The sequence below is a fragment of the Acomys russatus genome, chromosome 21 (assembly GCF_903995435.1).
Source record: "Acomys russatus chromosome 21, mAcoRus1.1, whole genome shotgun sequence".
Classification (NCBI taxonomy): Eukaryota; Metazoa; Chordata; class Mammalia; order Rodentia; family Muridae; genus Acomys; species Acomys russatus.
In genome coordinates, this window is record NC_067157.1 from 5,830,144 (window position 1) to 5,842,812 (window position 12,669).

The window sequence follows — 12,669 nt, forward strand, 5'->3', positions numbered from 1 at the left end:
CCAGGTCTTCTGTAAGAATAGCAAGTGTTTTAAATGTTGAGCAACCTTCCAAGCTCCATTTTGTTGTTGTTGTTTTGTTTTGTTTTGTCTTGTCTTTTTTGGTTTTGTTTCATGACAGGGTTTCACTATGTACCCCTGGCTGCCCTAGAAATCACTTTGTAGACCAAGCTGGCCTCAAACTCACAGAAACCCACCTGACTCTGCCTTCTGAGTGATAAAGGTGTGCAGCTCCACACACAGCTGTTTTCTTGGTTTGTAAAACAAGGTTTCACTATATAACCCTGGCTTGCTGAGAACTCACTACACAGATCAACATGCCCTCAGATTCTGGGTGTTCCTCTTGCCTCAGTCTCCTAAGTGCTGAGATTATAAGCATATATAATCATTACCAGCCTTAAACCTTTTTGCTACTGAGTTTTCCCAGTATACACAAAAGCACAAGGAATCTATAACAGGAATCTCCAAGTATCTATAATCTATCTTCAGTGACTATTACCATGTGACCATATAGACTCGTTTGCCTAAAATGGAAACTTTATTTTCTCCCTTTATGTAACTTCTCTTTTGATTATTTTTTCATAATATATAGAAGATATTTTGTGCACAGACTCTAATCTACCTACTATTCACAACAACTTTTTATTTAAAATATAACTGGGTGTGGTAGTTCAAGCCCACTTGGGATCCTGAGGTAGGAGGGTCATTTGAGTACAGAAGTTTGAGTCGTGCCTGGATAACATAGCAAGATCTTGTCTCAGGGAGAGAAACACGCATGCGTGCGCGCGCACACACACACACACACACACACACACACACACACACACACACACACACGAAAGAAAGAAAGAAAAACAGAGCTGGAAAGACAGAGACAGACAGAGAGACAGAAAGAGAGTGAGAGAGATTTTAATTACTTTAAGGTTATGTCTGTCTCTATAATTCACAACTTCTGGGCAAAGGGTGCTGGAGAGAGTGTTCAGTGTGGTCAAGATCAATTGTTTCTCTCGCAGAGGATGCATGTTTGATTCTCGGCACCCACATGGCATCTAACAACCAGTTGTAACCAGTTACCCACACACCTACATGAGCATACATATCATTAAAATTTTAATAATAAATTACAACTTGTAAAAAAAAGTTGTCTACAAAGGCTGGAGAGATGGCTCAGCAGTTAAGAGCACTGACTTCTCTAGCAGAGGACCTGGGTTCAACTTATAGCACCTACACAGTGGCTCATGTTTGTTTGCAACTCCAGGTCTAGAAAATTGGACATCCTGTTCTGGCCTTAACTCAGGGCTGGAGAAATGGCTCGGTGGAAAAGAGCACTTGCTATTGTTCTTGCAGAGGACCCAGGTTCAATTCCCAGCACTTTCATGGTGGCTCACATCTGTGTCTAACTCCAATTCCATGGATCTGATGCCTTCTTCTGGCCTCTATAGGTACCAAGCATGCATGTGGTGCACAGACATACATGCAGGCAAACCACCCATACATAAAAATAAAAATAAATAATAAATCAAACATTTTTAATAAATAAAGAGAGCTAAAAAAAAAAAGAAAGAAAACTTTGAGGGAAATGACCTCATAGTTATACCTGCATTCAATGTTTTTTTTCAAGCTGTGGTTCAACTCAGGAGGCTGCTGCACGTTGAGTTCCTGTGTCAATGCACCCACATAGTATCCCTCAGTTCTAGATTAAAAACAATGTTTATTTTCCATGTGTGGCAGAACAGGGTTGGAAGGCCTTGACCATGAACTGGACTGGAAAATAAAGTGAAAGAAATGCAAACATTTTGAAGAAAAAGCCATCAAACCAACCAACCAACCAACAAAACCCTTGAAGGGGCAGTGCTGATTCAGAACCATGGACAGAGACACAGGCAGGCAATGCTCCTGAAACCAGCCCAGCTCTCCCTAGTAGCCTAGTAGTGAAGGCATTGTAACAATAACTGGAGCCAAAGCACCGACACGGTTAAAACTGCGGAGACCAATATGGCACCATGGAACTCAGGCAGAAGAACGGTAAAGGCAGTAAGAGAAAGGACAAGTTAAATCTGAGGACTAAACCAATAACGAGCATGACAGAAGCCAAGTCTGGATAAAGCAGAAGAGGAAAGGCAATCAGAGGCCTTTCAGGTGGAGGAGCAGGCAAGCAGGTCCTCACACAGTGCACAGGCAGTAAGGGCCAGAACAGGATGGCCCATTTTCTAGAACTGGAATTGCAAACAAACATGAGCCACTGTGTGGATGCTGGAAACTGAACCCAGGTCCTGTGCTAGAGGAGTCAGTGCTCCTAACTACTGAGCCATCTCTCCAGCCTTTTGCAGACAATTTAACATAAGGGAGTAAGATGAATTCAACTTAAATTGACTTAAATCTCCAAGCACACAAGGCATGTCATAACAATGACATTGTGATCCTGTGTGGGCAAATACAATCTGGCAGATTTGCAGGGCTCCCACATGTAAAGAGGACTGGACAGGTGCTATTGAGTACATCCATGGCCTCAGCCCTCAAGATCGCTTTGTTCTTGCCATATAGAAGCAGGTATCTTAATTCACCCTTGATTCTCACTATTCTGGAGGAGATAATAATGATGATGATGATGATGATGATGGCGATGACGACGATGACAATGATGATGAGGCCACTGTGGTGGCACAAGCCTACAAATCCAACACTTGGGAAGCCAAATCAAGAGGCTCATATGTTCAAGGCCAGCCCAGTTTGGGATTTCATAGTGGGAGTCTATATTGAAAAAAATCAATTCTTTGTCGTTGCTTCAGCAACAGATATACTAAAAAAAAATTTTTGAAAACAGTGTGGTGATGGAACATACCTTTAATCCCAGCACTCAGGAGACAGAGGTAGGTGTATCTCTGAGTTCGAGGCCAGCCTGGTCTACAAAGCAAGTTTCAGGACAGCCAGGGCTACACAGAGAAACCCTGTCTTTAAAAAACTAAAATAGGGCTGGAGGGATGGCTCAGGTTAAGAGCATTGTCTGCTCTTCCAGATGCTCACAGCCATCTATAGTGAGATCTGGTGCCTTCTTCTGGCAGTCAGGTACACTTGCAGGAAGAACATTGTATACATAGTAAATAAATAAATCTTTTTTAAAATTATGTATGTATGTATGTATGTATGTATGTATGTATGTATGTATGTATGTATTGCCTGCATGTACACCTGCACACCAGAAAAAGGCACCAAATCTCATTGTAGATGGCTGTGAGCCATCATGTGGTTGCTGGGAATTGAACTCAGGACCTCTGGAAGAGCAGACAGTGTGCTTAACCTCTGAGCCATCTCTCCAGCCTCAAAATAAATTTTTCAAAGAAAATCTGAAATAAATAAATAAATATTTTTTAATGGCAGAGGGCAGGAAATAAAGAGAAAGCTCAGTAGTTAAAAAGACTAGTTGTTCTTTTGGAAGACTTGAATTTAGTTTTCAGCACCCATATCTAGCCATTCACAAGCCCTTGTAATTCTAGACTTTATCACATGTATACATATGTAGCATACACTCGTTCAAACATGATAAACAGGAATAAAAATAAAATAATCTGCAACTTAAAATGTGGAAAGAACAAGGAACAATCAAGGATGGGAACACTGATGGGTAAAGACAAGGTTCTTTCTCTACCCTCTTCTTAATTGTTTCACTTCATTTATTTGTTTGTTGGGTTTTGTTTTGTTTTTTCCAGACAGGGTTTCTCTGTGTAGCCTTGGCTGTCCTAGACTTGTTTTATAGACCAGGCTAGCCTCGAACTCACAGCGCTCTGCCTGCTTCTGCTGGGATTAAAGGCGTGCATGGTTTGTTTGTTTATCTCTCAATAGTCGTGTGAGGACTCTGAGTGCTTGTGAGAACACTCCAAGAAAGCAAGTCAGGAATCTTGTGACCTGTCTCTTTAAAACACGGAGTTGTTCCTGCTCCTGGAGTGAGTTTACTTCAGTTATTATTGCTGCTTGCTGTTGCTATTCAATTAGATGTTCAAGTTGTCCTTCATATGTCTCTATGGGGAAAAAAAACCATGTTTTAATCACGCTTGGCTTGTCCTTGCAATTGTATACAGATGGAACTCATGAAGACATCATGCAAGTGACCATTTTTAACCCTCAGGGGACAAATTGTCCAAGGCTCTGAGTAAAGTCCACCATTACACGAGACTTTAGTTCGCCTCGTTTATCGGTTCCATCTTCCCAGGTCCCACTGCCCCGAGAGCAACAACAAGAAGGGAATCTGCATAATCCCCTTTTATGTGTGTTAAGTAAGCATTTCTAGAAGAAACAATGCAACAGCACAGTCCTTAGCACTGGCCAGGTGTGGTGGCACACTCCTTTAATACCACACCTGGGAGGTAGAGAGAGGCAAGGGGGCCTCCGTGACTTGGTGGCCAGCCTGGTCTATGTAGTGGGTTCCAGGATAGTCAGACCTATACAGTGAGACCCTGACTCAAAAAACAAAAACTAAAACAAACAAAAATCAGAGGCTTCTTTTTCAGAGGTTGAGTATTAAGTAACTAAAGTCATAGTTAGTAAAGATACATGATGTGAAACCACATGCCAGCTTCACTTTTTTGGCGTTACTGGCATGTGCCATAAATACAAATGCCATGGTACTACCATAAGACTTTCCATGGAGCTCTATGATGGATTTGCTAGGATGTAACTTGCTGAGCCTCTCACTCGTTGTTTTCGTTACTGTTTAATGGTGCTGGAGTTGAATCTAAGACTTCTCACACACCAGGCAAACACTCTAAAGCTACAACCCTAAGCCGTGTTTTTAATAGTAATTTTAACATATAAATATAATCCTTATTGTATTTGAAAATAGACATGAGCTAAAACACAAAGGACCTAGTTTCCCAACTTCTGCAAAGAAAAATTAGAGGTTTTTGGCCCAAAGAAGCTTTGGGATGAGAGCCTATCACTGGAACCAGGCTAGACCAAGCTTCTTAAAGATACAGTACACCTTTCTCTTGCAGGAATTGTATGGTCTCACCACATGTGTTTGGATTGACAAGTAGAGTTCTTTTGTCCTTTGGGAAATCACATGCCTGGTCATAAAAGTAAACAGAAAAACTGCAAAGTGGGGCTTTCCCCACTCATTAGACGTCCTTCCTCTTATCAGAGCAAGTTAAATAGCAATCCAAGAGAGTAAATCTTTCCTTCTATACTATTCCAGGAAATATATGTGTGCCTATGTACTTATGTATAAGAAATAGGCCTTTATATATAATAATTCATATGTAAGATCTATATTAAATACATAAATATATGTTCACATAGTTCCTTTGCCCACAGGTCCTACTTTTGCAATTTATTTATTTTATGTAAATGAATGTTTTGCATGTATGTATGTATGTATGTACACAGTGTATGTGCAGTCCCTGAGGCAGTCAGAAGATACCAGATCCCATGGAACTGGAGCTACATATGGTTGCATGCCACCATGTGAATGCTGAGAGTTAAAAGCTGGCCCTCTGAAAGGGCACAAAGTACTTTAAACTCCTGAACTGTCTCTCCAGCCTCAGGTTCTACTTTTAGGAAGCAAAGTTTTCACATATTAGAAAAAACATGGAAGGGCCCTACTGTGTACAAGTTATGGTAAAGAACCCTGTTATGTGCATGGTCAAATGAATTCAACTGAAACTCTGAATTCTGGGGGAGAGAGTATTAGAATGGCTGCATTGTGATCAGGAGACTGCCCCAGGTGCCATTTGTACATGATAGAGGCACCCAAACTCTGGAACAGCAATACGCCATGTAGAATTTGAAGTGGCCCTCACTTCTCTTGAGCAGCTGAAGGGTCCTGTAAGTGACAAGAAGAAATTAATAGTGTACGGCTTCTGCAAACCACCCAGGGTGACTACAGCATCCCTGTCCTTCCAGCCACAGATGTAGGAATCAAGGCCAAGTGAGAGGCATAGAATGTCAAGAAAGGGATGCTCAAGATGGCTGCAGTGAGCATCTATGTTGCCAAAGTGGACGATTTGAAGAAAACGGAGGATCTGTAAGGATTCTTGGGCAAACAGAAGGAAGTAGCATGTCTCCACTGGTGGGGAATGGACATCTAAAGAGAGACTGGTGACTGCAGTTATGTTGAAATGTCAGAAAAGTTAGCTGCAACATCAGTTAAATCACTTGAACTGAAAAAAAAAAAAGTGAAGGTGTGCTATAACCTAGTGGATGAGTAGGCACCATCTCTCGCTGCATCTGGCTACACCTCCATAGGTACTGGCAGCACTCAGTCATACAGTTAGGGGTCTCTATTGCTGCTCTATGGAGCAGTTGTCCAGTCTGGAGTGAAGGGGTTTGGCATTTGCTTGACTGCCATCACCAACACACACAGCACTCATTTTCATTCCATCAAAATCAGTCAAACTGTTCGGAGAAAGTCCTTCATAAACGTACATATTCAGGTTAATTAAACTTACTCTCAAGCAGGTAGTGCTGCCAACAAGTGGATTCCATGTGTGCCAACTATCTTACAGGTCACAGAAGCTGCAAAGAGATTATGGTAAGGAGTGGGCGGATGAGCAAACAGGATAGCTAGAGATGAGTGCTTTGATTTGTCTAATTTGAACTGAGCCCTTTAAAAAAGAAAAACCTGCCTAGACTAAATAATTCAACTCTTTCTGATGCTTTTAAATTTTTCCAGTATGCTTAAGCCTTTGGAGTTCTAAATTCTCATTGTATTTGCCAGTCTTCTGCCTCTAAAGAATTATAAGAGATATGAAAATGCACTCCCACAGACCTGCATTTCTAGAGGTTTATGCTTTCTCGAGAGACTATATACTGTCTGTAAGATAAGGTTTTAACAACATCCCTAAAACTACTGTAGAAAAGCTGTCAACGTGAGTATCTTCAGCAGCTACGTGGTCCGCAGTTATTAAGAACAGCTGGAAATAAGAGTCAGTGATCCTCCACATGCACATCGGAGATTAAACTTCGTGATATAGTCAGATAGCATGAGAGGAAGCCAAGCAGCAAGGACAGCAAGACAAAGACAACACTGGCCATGGTGGTGCGACCTTGTCACCCTAGCACTCAGGAGGTGGAGGCAGGAGGCTCACCCTGGGCTACATAAGCCGGGGAGACTTGGGGACCAAGTGCACTCTTTTTGTAAGACCTCACTTTCTTAGCCAAGTGCAGTGGTACACACCTAGGATCCTTTATGTGGGAATTAGGGGAAGAAGGACCAGAAAATCAAGGCCAGTCTGGCTATACTAGACTCTGTCTGAAAAAAAAAAAAAAAAAGCCACCAAGCTGGGGCTGATGGAACTGCATTAATTCCTTCTGAAGGCAGTAGCTCCAGGGATCTAATCACCTCCCATTATGTGCCAACTTTTAATGGTGCCTACCATCTCCCAATATCACCATCCAGGAGCCAAGCTGTTTCACACAATCCTTTCTCCAACCATGCCTCCCTTTTAATTTTCCTGTGTAAAAGAGTAGGGTGCCATGGACACCATCCTGGGATGGGTCTGAGGTCTCATCTTTGTGGGACGGGCGTCATTGGTGGATGGTCTCCCATGTGCAAATTCATTCCAGGAGCAGGTCCCAGTGATACTGTCCAAGAAAAGGAGGGCCCGTCACTGCCATCACTGAATGGGCACCCATATTGGATTATGGGATCACATCAGAATAAAGAAAGCCGAGGGAACTAAGATCATCCCCAAGAATGAGGTGTAGAGCGCAGGCTGTGTTCCTTGTGGAGTGGCTGCCATCTCTTGTCATCCAAATGCTGAGTTTGCTCTCCTGGCTATTTCTGGGAGGCCTTTTTCACACTGTTTCCTACTCTGGCAGTTTTTCTTTTTCACAGATTGAGAGATTTGGCAGGTTGGGTGTGAACAAAGGTCACAAGTAAATGTAGGCATGCTAGGCTAGCAAGCTGGCGGTACTATTTCAGGTCATCTAGAAACGACTGATTTGACATTTGTTTTCATTTTCTTGCTTTCTTGCTTTCTTTCTTTCCTTTTTCTCTTTTTCTTTTTTCAATAGATGGCAGCGAGGGAGCTGCTCTGCTACATAGGAAACCCCGACCCAGAAGCAGGTTGTCTACAAATGGTTAGCACCAGGTTCCACACAAACGTGTGTGCATTGACGTATTAGGCGAGAGAGTGCGGCCCTTTTCTGGCCGCACCCTGTTTCCTGGATGAATGCCTCTCTGCACTGGGCCCAGTCTTGATGCGCGGCAGGGTACTTGTTTTAATTTTCTAAGGCAATCAAAGCTATCACCTCTTATAAAGAGTAGGTCAGAGAAAGATGAAACAAAATCAGTTTCAAGCATAATCGGAAAAAGGAAAGGTTACCTATGTGTTTAAATACAATGCTGTGTCTATCCGATAAACATTTAAAGGGTCTGATCCTACTATTTTGTAAAAGATTTAGTTATTTATTATTATGTATACAGTGCTCTGCCTGCATGTAGGCCTGCAGGCCAGAAGAAGGCATCAGATCACATTGTAGATGATTGTGAGCTACCATGTAGTTGCTGGGAATTGAACTCAGGACCTCTGTAAGAGCAGTCAGTGCTCTCAACCTCTGAGCCATCTCTCCAGCCCTCTGAGACTACTTTTAATTTGCTTTGTTTCTTCTACTTTCTTCTGTTTTCCTACCTTGCCCCACTTCCTACATTTACACATACACGCACACACACACACACACACACACACACACACACACACACACACACACCCCTCAATCAAAAGATGAGTAAAACAATATGTTGCTTGTTTGGGAGGGAAGGAAGGAGAGAGTGAGGGAGCGAGGAAGGGAGGGAGGGAGGGAAGAAGGGAAGGAGGGACGGAGGGAGGACAAAAAGAAAAACCCAAGAACCACTTTACATGGTGCGCTAGGAGCCAACCAAAGAGGCACAACTTGAAATAAGTGAGGATGAGGTATTCTCTCATGCAACCGCATGAATGGACAAAAAGTGCATGCTGCATCTGCAGCTCAAATCTAATATAATACATATAAATAAGTATACAGAAGGAAGCCTGTAGGTCTTGAGGCAGAAAGTAGAGGTTGACATTTGCTCACTGGATTATATGAGCCTGCAGATGAAGGGAGACAATGAACAATGAAGTGCAATGTCATAATTGGAAAACACATTCTGAATATTTCATATATTTGTGCCCATGATTGGAGAAACTAGATTTTTCTCAATGACTCTGACGAGAATGTGTTGCCTAACTGAGACATCGCTGACAAAGAATAAATCGTGTGTGTCTGAGACATCCAACATGACTAATGGCTATGCATCTATTCACCCATGAGGGCAGCAACCAAATCAAGATGGTGAACTTACCCGTACTCCCCACTGCTTTCCTTATGCCCTTTATGATTCTTCCGCCCTACATTTGTATTTGTTACTTCTCTTCTTCTTGGGGCAAAATATCTGACAGGAGTTATTTAAAGGAGGGAAGGGTTTATTTTAGATTATAGTTAGGGAGTACAGTCCCGCAAGATGGGGACACAGTGGGGAGAGTAACCTGTATAACTCAGATAACCTGGTCATGCTCCGACAACAGCCAGGAAGCAAAGAGAGGTGAATGCTAGTACTCAGCTCAACTTTTTTTAATTCTGTCTGGGACTCCAGACCATGGAAGGGTGCGACCAATATTTAAGGTGGGTCTTCTCACCTCAGCCCAACCTGAAAACTCTTGTGGCCAGACTCTTATCTTCTCAACAGACTCAGTTCTTCTTCTTGCTGCATAAATTAATTTGAATTTACTCACCTATTCATTGATAGATGCTTGAATTATTTCTATCCTAAGCTTACTGAGGTTCTTCTTGTTTAAAAATAAAATAATTGGGGGTAGAGAGATGGCTCAGTGGTTGGGAACACTGGCTGCTCTTCCAAAGGACCTGGGTTCAAACCCCAGCACTCACATGGCAGTTCACAACTGCCTATAATTCCAGTTCCAGGGTACTTGACACTCCAACATAAACATACATGGAGGCGGAAAACCAATGTAAATACAGTTAAAAATAAAATAGTCTTTGTGCTCTTTGGTATTTGTGCCTAGCAGTTTCTTTGACTGCACATTCAAGTCCGTCTGTCTCCTTTCCTTTCTTTCTCTTTTTTGAGGCAGATTTTCATGTGTCCCAGGCTGCTCTCACCTTGAACTCACTATATAGCCAGGATGGCCTTCTGATCCTTCTCCCCTCATCTTCAAAACCCTGAAATTACAAGTGCACAGCACCACGTCTGCTTTATACCGTGCTGGGGACTGAACTCAGGGCTTCCTGAGTGGTAGGCAAGTACCCTACCCGCTGAGCTAAATCCTTAGCCACATTATTCATTTCTTTCAAAACTTTTTTTGAAACAGGGACTCATGTAGCTCAGGCTGGCCTCAATCTTGATGTGCACCCCAGGTTGGTCTTGAACTCCTGATCCACCTGCCTCCACCTCCTAAGTGCTGGGATTACAGGCATGCCCCACTTCACCTAATTCCCTTGTTTTTTTTTCCCCCAGAAACATTTCTAAAAATAATATACTTTCAGTCTTTACACACACTGAACTTCTACCAGTACACAGTATGTGTTTTATAGATATTTATTAAGAGGGCAATGGATATGCTGACCAGGCTCTGCTTTGCCACCCTTCCAAGAACAGTCAGCTCAAGACCTCAGCGAGTGGATCCTGAGGGAAGAAAGGGTGAGAAGAAAACAACCAGGAATGAGGAGACTAAGGGGGCAGTGAGCACAACAGAGACAGACTTCCTGTAAGATAGGCTTCAATGAGATAGCTCATTTAATTGCAAAGAACAAAGGCTATTTAAACCTTTGGGGAGTAGGTAAAGGCTTTTTGGGTTGAGTGTACATCATTGGCTGGGGCTAAGGTGCTGGGAATGCCTTATTTGCATAAGGAGGAATTCCAAGCACTTATTAGATACTTGCTCTCTTATAAGGAGAGAGGAATTTCAACGTGTAACCTGGCCACCAAGCTACTTGACCACAAATCATGGCAGAGGTGGGGTCATAAGGCTATGTGTACAGGCACACGCAGGCCAAAGGCAGGGAGGGGGCAGTCTGACACCTGTCACGCTTAAGATGAGATTCTCAGGGTTTGGACATGCCTCGACCTCACTCATGCTCCAGGCTGGCTCCCCTGAGTCACACAGCCCCACATCCCCCCTTTTTGTTTTATAAAGGGAGGCAACATTGTAGTCATCAACCTCTAGGTTGAAGGTTTAATACTGATCCAGAACCTGGTTGCTAGTGACTCTCACATGTTGCTTAATTGCTGTTTTAGAAATTAGATGAAACAGGAGACTGGGAGGACCAAGGTCCCAATGGCCAGTATGGATCAGGATCCTCAGAGGGTCCTGGCACTCTTTTGGATGGCAGCCCCTGTTCCTATAATTTTGTAGTGTCTATAATAGATTTCTCTAACAAAAACGTCTCCAGTGCTGAGCAGCAGGAAGATTAGGGAGGGGCTGGGTGGTAGTGGAGTTCGAATGGAGACTGACAAAAGCAGCCATAAGAATGAAGGAGAGAGAGGCCTGTGGGAGGCACATGCCTCGGACATTGGCCACCAAGTCATGGATGTCCTTCCAGGAAATCTTGTTGTTCCATGTGGGGCAGCGTCTTCTTCACTTCCTCAGTCTTTGCCCCATAAATGAAAGACGGGCCATCTTCTTGGTCGATGGCGTGATATTGGACATTTCTGGCTAAGACCCAACCTCTTCCCTCTGTGAGGAGAGTGTGGGATCTTTTCCATATTCTGTCCAAGGTTTTGTGCCATGGTACCAGGATGGGAGGAATTACCCCTGGTGAGTGCCAATGGAGGAGATAGGGTGGTGTTTGAAGCTCTTCTAAATATTAGATATATTTAGAGTGGCAAGGGTCATCATTAATTTTATGTTAGAGTGTAAGCATTTGGTTCTGTGGGATGTTTTGTTTTGCTTTATTGTTTTCAAGACAGGGTTTCTCTGTATAGCCTTGGCTGTCCTGGACTCGCTTTGTAGACCAGGCTGGCCTCAAACTCAGAGATCCACCTGAGTGCTGGGACTGCATGCATCTGCCACCATGCCTGGCTGTTCTTTGTTTTAAGTTCGGCTTTTAGGGTTTGAGGTGTTCTTTCTAAGATTCTTTGGCTCTGGGGACTGGAAAAAATCCTGATGTGGTGGGCATTTTCCATTGCGAACAGAAGGATTTAAACTGGGAATTGATAAAAAAAAAAAAAAAAAAAAAAAAAACAGGGCCGTTATCATTTTTCCTAATCTGTTGAGGAATGCCCATGTTGGCAAATGTGGAGAGCAGATGGTGAATTAACATGTTTTAGTTTTCTCCCATTTGAAATGAGAGCATGTTTCAAGTATGACAAAGACATATTTTTGGCTGTCAAATTATGGAGTGTGGGTGATAACAATTTGCCATAGGGCATTGGACTAGAGACCTCAGGAGTTGGTGGTCCTAGTTTGTAAAGACTGGGGTAGTAATAAGGGATGCACAAGAGGAGGATTTTTTTTTTTTTTTATTAATTTATTCTTGTTACATCTCAATGTTAAGAGGAGGATTTTTAAAATCATTCTCTGAAGTTGAGCAAGAGAGCCAGGGTTGGGGGAGAACAGGTGGGAAGCCCTTTGAGGAATTTGTGTGTGCGTGAATGAAATTGATCTGCTTGCTTAACAGAGGCTGTGAATATTCCTATAGATT

General features: G+C 42.8%; 1 pseudogene; it reads left to right on the forward strand.

The window, feature by feature from the left end:
- Positions 1-2,000: 2,000 nt before the first annotated feature.
- The window catches only part of LOC127204916 (diazepam-binding inhibitor-like 5), a 41,207-nt pseudogene continuing 30,538 nt past the window's right edge, over positions 2,001-12,669 (forward strand).